General features: G+C 37.4%; 1 protein-coding gene across 3 annotated transcripts in view; it reads right to left on the bottom strand.

The window, feature by feature from the left end:
- Nucleotides 1-6,081, bottom strand: part of LOC107595348 (tyrosine-protein kinase CSK) — a 33,976-nt gene extending 27,895 nt beyond the window's left edge. For 2 of the 3 annotated variants that reach the window (XR_001610257.1, XM_016285727.1), the window contains exon 1: nt 5,926-6,081. The gene's annotated coding sequence lies outside the window, so the exon portion shown is untranslated. Of the gene's footprint in view, nt 1-5,710; nt 5,788-5,925 lie in introns of all 3 variants that reach the window. The other variant, XM_016285728.1, reaches the window with a different exon arrangement.
- Between the last annotated feature and the right edge of the window lie 1,379 nt (nt 6,082-7,460).

Raw genomic sequence — 7,460 nt, 5'->3', positions numbered from 1 at the left:
TTATGCATTGCTTAATCCAAAGAGCCGAAGCACCATTCACACAGACTGCATTTAAAAACATATGAGACGCAGTGAAAAGGAATAAACCTCCACAAATTCGTGACGTGTTTTCTAAGTTTAAACTGTTTTAACTTTGTTTTAGCTTTCTATACATCTCTTGTGTGAGACGCGAGAGCAGCAGTCGTATTTGTCCGTCTAGAAAATGCGCTGAATATGCATCTGTGTGAATGGCTTGGTTTGGGTTTTAACCTAATCAAGATCTTCTCCGCATTGAGCTTCTATATTTCTCTAATGTTTTGAATGAATAACGCAGCAGCGGCACGTCTCGTGGGCTAGACTAACAAAACATTAAAATCAACAACGTCACTTACATCATCACCACCGCATGACGCTCCCTGACGCACTCCTAACATTCAAATGCAAATGTTTATTTTAAATTCGAATAATATTCATTCTTTATTCACAATCTCCTCATCACAAGCAGACACAGCACTCAGCATGTGTTCCTGTTTGTGTGTGCTGTCTGCGTCACTCATAGCACATGCCTATATCCAGCGCTATATCGAACATTTTTTCTATCGTTATCGAAGAAGGTGTACGTCAATAAATATCGATACCGTTTTATCGCCCAGGCCTAGTTACACACTTTACATATTAATAACAGCTGAGCTGAATTTGGTTCAATGGCACAAACGTTTAAGGAAACTCTATTAGTAAAGACGATGGATGCAATGCAGAATGTTAAGCATGATGAGACTCTGTTTGTGATGATCGGCATTGGTTCTCAACTAGGGAGTAATTCTTAAACTTATTTCCATTTAGTTATATTAAAAGTATCTCAAAATGCTGAAAGCAGAACACAAAAACAAGAACCACACTAAAAATTAAGATGTAGGCCATTAAAAAGTGTATTCATTTTTATTACAACAGAAGAACCAGAGGTACATATCAACGCAGATATGTTTTTGAATACGGTCTCTGGATTTATAAAGGCTGAGAGCGTGTTTCTGACGCATCTCTGCAGATGTTTATATGATTACAGACCACAATAATCCTGTGTGAAGAACATCATCAGCTCACGACACGGACCACAATGAACAAACCCGTCCTGAGACCAAACCTGAACTCTCCAAGCATTCAACAGTGAAGTCAGTGTTAAATCTCCTCAGCATCAGCACAGATTTAACACGATCACCTGAACAATACAGCACAAGAGCTCCAAAGTCCACAACAACAAAACGTCCCTCAAATCCACTTGAAGCTCTGAATCTGCTCTAAGCTTCAATGAAGCCACTCTCATAATGGTAAAAATAACACAGCAGGAACTTTTCTCTTCACTAACATCACTTTTCTTCATTATGTTTTAAGTCTCTGTATCTTTCAGGCTCTTGAAAAGTAAAACTTCTTTACTGGCATCGTTGGCTGCATGAAGAACCTTTAACATCCATTGATTCTTTTCATTGGAACAAAAGGCTCTTGTGAATATTTATTAAGTTTTTCACACAAAGTTCTTTCATTGAAGACTCTTTGAGGAGCCTAAAATGGTTCTTTTAAGGCATTTCTGTGAAAACCACCTTTTGCATCCTTTATTTTTAAGATCTCACATTAATCCTAATGAATTCTGAATATTTCGTTTTAAAACTCTCTATACTGACGTTTTCAAGCCCCAAACAAAACATGGATGGATTTAGAAATACAGGCAAACCTAGTGTTGTATTTTTAAAATATGCACCAGTTTTGAGGTGTATTTGTTTCCATAACATGTCTTTTTCAGACTAATGAAAGAAAACATCCAAACATCCAAAACACACACACACACACACACGTTCCAAAATACTCTTTAAGTGTTTGTTTTATTGCACTTTATAGATTTTTAATTGCAATTTAACGGAATAAATTTTCTGTCATCTTTGCATGAATGCAAAATGAAAATTCTACAAAGTAACATTCATCTCAACATTTATCGTTTGAACATGCAAAGAAGGATGCACAAACATCTACTTCTTGTTTTGCATCTAAAAGTAAACACCTTTGAGAGATCTGAAGTGCGATTTAACGTTCCACGGCAGCTTTAAGCAGCAAAACAGAAAGATGACGGCACGTCAATGAACCAAACAGACCAGATCCGACTGAACCGGCCTGCTGCGATCCACCTGTCAATCAATGAAGGCCGCAGGGGTTCGAACGCACACTAATGGAGCTCAATCAATGAACTCGACATCAGCTGAGTCCCTCTGAAAACACTGGAGCTCCACGAACAGAGCAGAACCATCAAAAGAAACATGTTTCTGATGATGAGACGACGAAAGACACTGTCACTGACAAAACTCAAGAGTCTTGCTTTCAAACGCATCTCAGATGTTCCTCACAAAACAGTGATCAGATCCACAGATCATAGGGTTTCCACACTCATGATTCCTGCGATAACAACTCAAATCAATCCATCTGTATATAGATTACACTTACAAAACAGACATTTCTACATGACCCACTACAGTAGTCAACATCTGAAGTGGATCAAAAAAGTTCATCAAAGCTGTCTCAAGACAAGAACACATTTTGGTTTTAGGTTTTAGGACAACTTTGATGAAAGGTTTTGATCCACTTCAAATGTTGACTAGTGTGTATATACACACTACAGAAACGTCCATGTCTTTTAAAGCCAGAAACTAAAGGCAAAACTAGTGTTTTTTCACGCACTGGTCAATTTTGTGTTTTGAGGTCTATTTTGCTTCCATAATATGTCTTTTCAGACCAGTGGAAAGAAAACATTCACAATACACGTCAAGGGTTTGTTTTATTGAACTTTATCTATTTACGTTTTCTAATTGCAATCCATACCTTTAAAAGTTTTTTCTCCAGTTCAGCAGCATTTACAAACACCAAAACTTACAGTTTTATTCCTCTCTATATTCTGAAGGATTTTACTGAGGGGTTTGTTCTTGTAACATTCACACACTGATTTATACAACATTCTATTCCTAAAAATATAGCGAAAATGTGTTTATTTCTGTATTTTCTGATTTATGGAGTGATAAAAATAGAAATCCAAAATCCCTTCAGTAAAAATCTTTAACTCTAATAGATCAACAAAATCAAACAAACATTTGGAACCTGGCTTTATCTGATGTCCAGATGCAAATCAGTGCACATTTACTTAGAAAACACAAACCTTGTACTGAGGAAAGCATTAGTTAGGCTAATATCTCAGCTCCATTCACCTGTAGTGTCTTGCCTTAAATATGCATGTTTTCCAAGCTTTAAAAAAAAAGCATACTTTGGTTTGGCAAAGCTGTGGAAACCCTGCTGAATGAGCAAGTGTCTGCAATCAGACGTGTGCGTTTCCAAAAGCTGGTCCCAGAATCCTCCTGCTCATCCGGGTCGGGTATCTTGGCACTCACAGACGCGACAGACGGTCTCCTTGCATGCTGCTGTCTGGCTCTTTAAACTCCTGAGGCCGGATCTCCTCACCTTGTTTGCATCGTCAGCACACTAAACATGGGACTATGGCATTTCCAGGGCATTCTTTACAGTATCTTGGAGTGCCATGCAAATATCATGGCATATACACATTGTATAGACATGGTTACATCAGGTTTTTTGGTTTATTTAAGGAAAATTCTATTTAACAGGCACTTTTCGCCATTGAAATCAATGACCGACTGAACCGGCCTGCTGCGATCCACCTGTCAATCACACGGCGCGCTGAAGGCCGCAGGGGTTCGAACGCACACTAATGGAGCTCAATCAATGAACTCGACATCAGCTGAGTCCCTCTGAAAACACTGGAGCTCCACGAACAGAGCAGAACCATCAAAAGAAACATGTTTCTGATGATGAGACGACGAAAGACACTGTCACTGACAAAACTCAAGAGTCTTGCTTTCAAACGCATCTCAGATGTTCCTCACAAAACAGTGATCAGATCCACAGATCATAGGGTTTCCACACTCATGATTCCTGCGATAACAACTCAAATCAATCCATCTGTATATAGATTACACTTACAAAACAGACATTTCTACATGACCCACTACAGTAGTCAACATCTGAAGTGGATCAAAAAAGTTCATCAAAGCTGTCTCAAGACAAGAACACATTTTGGTTTTAGGTTTTAGGACAACTTTGATGAAAGGTTTTGATCCACTTCAAATGTTGACTAGTGTGTATATACACACTACAGAAACGTCCATGTCTTTTAAAGCCAGAAACTAAAGGCAAAACTAGTGTTTTTTCACGCACTGGTCAATTTTGTGTTTTGAGGTCTATTTTGCTTCCATAATATGTCTTTTCAGACCAGTGGAAAGAAAACATTCACAATACACGTCAAGGGTTTGTTTTATTGAACTTTATCTATTTACGTTTTCTAATTGCAATCCATACCTTTAAAAGTTTTTTCTCCAGTTCAGCAGCATTTACAAACACCAAAACTTACAGTTTTATTCCTCTCTATATTCTGAAGGATTTTACTGAGGGGTTTGTTCATAAATCATTCGCACTAATAAATTTATATATTTTATTCATAAAAACACGGTGAATATGCATATATTTAAAGGCTATGAGTTTTTTCTCCACTTTAGCAACACTTACAAACACCAAAACTTACAGTTTTATTCCTCTCTATATTCTGAAGGATTTTACTGAGGGGTTTGTTCTTGTAACATTCACACACTGATTTATACAACATTCTATTCCTAAAAATATAGCGAAAATGTGTTTATTTCTGTATTTTCTGATTTATGGAGTGATAAAAATAGAAATCCAAAATCCCTTCAGTAAAAATCTTTAACTCTAATAGATCAACAAAATCAAACAAACATTTGGAACCTGGCTTTATCTGATGTCCAGATGCAAATCAGTGCACATTTACTTAGAAAACACAAACCTTGTACTGAGGAAAGCATTAGTTAGGCTAATATCTCAGCTCCATTCACCTGTAGTGTCTTGCCTTAAATATGCATGTTTTCCAAGCTTTAAAAAAAAAGCATACTTTGGTTTGGCAAAGCTGTGGAAACCCTGCTGAATGAGCAAGTGTCTGCAATCAGACGTGTGCGTTTCCAAAAGCTGGTCCCAGAATCCTCCTGCTCATCCGGGTCGGGTATCTTGGCACTCACAGACGCGACAGACGGTCTCCTTGCATGCTGCTGTCTGGCTCTTTAAACTCCTGAGGCCGGATCTCCTCACCTTGTTTGCATCGTCAGCACACTAAACATGGGACTATGGCATTTCCAGGGCATTCTTTACAGTATCTTGGAGTGCCATGCAAATATCATGGCATATACACATTGTATAGACATGGTTACATCAGGTTTTTTGGTTTATTTAAGGAAAATTCTATTTAACAGGCACTTTTCGCCATTGAAATCAATGAACCCTACTATAATATGGCAACATTATAAACGGCATATCATAATACTACCATGTTTTCTGGACAGATGCTGGTGTAAAATAATGCTAATATAATTTTGCATGGAAATTCCATGCTGTATATCTACACCAATCATTCAGAAATGTGTACTACAGCAAACGATGAATGCCATCATCCAAAGTAAAGCAGACGCAACACCAACATCAGCTCCAGAAGAAGAGAAATCAGAGCTTCAGCTGTATGTTTTTATGCAAATGAGTCGTGCATTATAAATACAGATGAATGCATTTGTGATGCGAGATGCTGAGAGAACCACGCCTGCAAACTCCACATGCACATCACCTGTGATCAGCAGCTTTATTTCACGCATCTGGAACTTCACATGCAAGCGGCAGAAATGCAGTGTGTCTGTGAAATCACTAATGCATGAGCACAAACACACAACGGGCAGAAGGGAGAACACAGGCGATCAGCTGACAGCAATCGGTCAATAATCAATGTGAAACGCGATCGGATGATTATAGATGCATTAAACGCGTCGATGCGCGGAGACTCACCCAGCGAATACCGCGCGTGAGCGTCTGCTTCTCTTCTGAGGGTTTGGGCTCCGGGTTGTTCCGAGCATGCAGTTGTTGTGGGTTTGAGATCAGACAGTGCTATTTGGGCCTGTGGAAGAAGAGGAAATGAAATGAGATGAAAATGTCGCGGCGCTCGAGATTCTAGCGCTTCCACTCCGGTCCGCTGCAGCTCTAGTGACGTCACGCGCGAGACGCGCTACACTGTAGCGGACTAGATGTATATACAGAAATATGATATATGATACATTTTTTGATGTATCATGTGCTGTACATTTGATGGTTTGTATCCAGAAACCATATTTCCTTTATTTCGGAGCTGTCCTTCTTATCAGTTTTTAATGTTAAGTTTAATTTTTAACTTTGCTTTTAATGTCACAAATCAAATACACAAAAAATATTGTAAGTACAAACTTCCACTTTTTCCCCCAAAACAAAGAAATCCAACAGCAGGACTACACAATCCGAAAAATAAGAGCGCTATAAAACAAGTCAAAAATTAATTTGTTACTTATTTAATGTATAACTTATTTTTGTATGCCCTGACTGTAATCTGCATTATTTATATTTCATATAACCATCATCATCATCATCTCTCATTTAGCTCTATATCACACAGTGGCGTCATTTTTTAAATTAAACAATTAAATAATTTATTTCAGAAAGTAATAATCAAAAGCAGAGAGCGACAGAGCATCACTGTAATAATGAAGAAGCATGGACACACAGCAGATCCTCAAGAGACTCTTTCCATCAAACACAAAGTGTCTTATATCAATATATTGTTTTCTGTGAGCGAGTAAACAATTTTGTGATGATGTGATGAAGATCCAGTTCTCAAAAGCCTTGTGAACAAATGTTCTGTAGGTGTTTTATGGCCTTATTTCAGTGACTTAAGCATGCATAAACGTAGTTTTCTCAAGAAACACAATCACGTACATGCATGCCGCTCACATATTATTGCAGCAGTTTGTGCTGATTACAGTGTTATTAGACTGTAGCCATTAATATAAGCAACTGAAAAAGCACAACCCCAGAGGGTTAACTTGTTTAAACCACATGCACAACATAAAACAACCAGAAAACCTCTCAGAAAAGTCACATTTCATCTTACAGTACTTGCATACATAATGCTGTTCAATTCTAGAGCATTTAACTCTATACATATATTAATTATATTTATACAATTTAATTATGACATGAATTATATAAATATTAGGGTTGTGGAGGGATTACATTTTTTAATGATAAATCACCCCCAAAAGATATTTTAAATCATGTCTTGTTAAACGAGAAAAGCATTGAATAGACATTATAAAAAGTTGCATAAGTAATGATAATAAATGTTATTAAAGTTTTTTTAATAATACTGAAATATTAAATTATTTAAAAAAACAAATTAATATGAAACTAAAGCACCAGAGTCAAGTGACTGCCTTAATGAGTCATTGAGTCATTCGTTCAACTGATTCATTCAGAAACGAAGCAAGTGACTGTCTTAATGAGTCATTGAGTCA

The sequence above is a fragment of the Sinocyclocheilus grahami genome, unplaced genomic scaffold (genome assembly GCF_001515645.1).
Source record: "Sinocyclocheilus grahami isolate Dianchi unplaced genomic scaffold, SAMN03320097.WGS_v1.1 scaffold201.1, whole genome shotgun sequence".
In the NCBI taxonomy this organism is placed as follows: domain Eukaryota; kingdom Metazoa; phylum Chordata; class Actinopteri; order Cypriniformes; family Cyprinidae; genus Sinocyclocheilus; species Sinocyclocheilus grahami.
The sequence above is the reverse complement of the archived record's forward strand: the minus strand, read 5'-3'. Positions and strand labels throughout refer to the sequence as shown.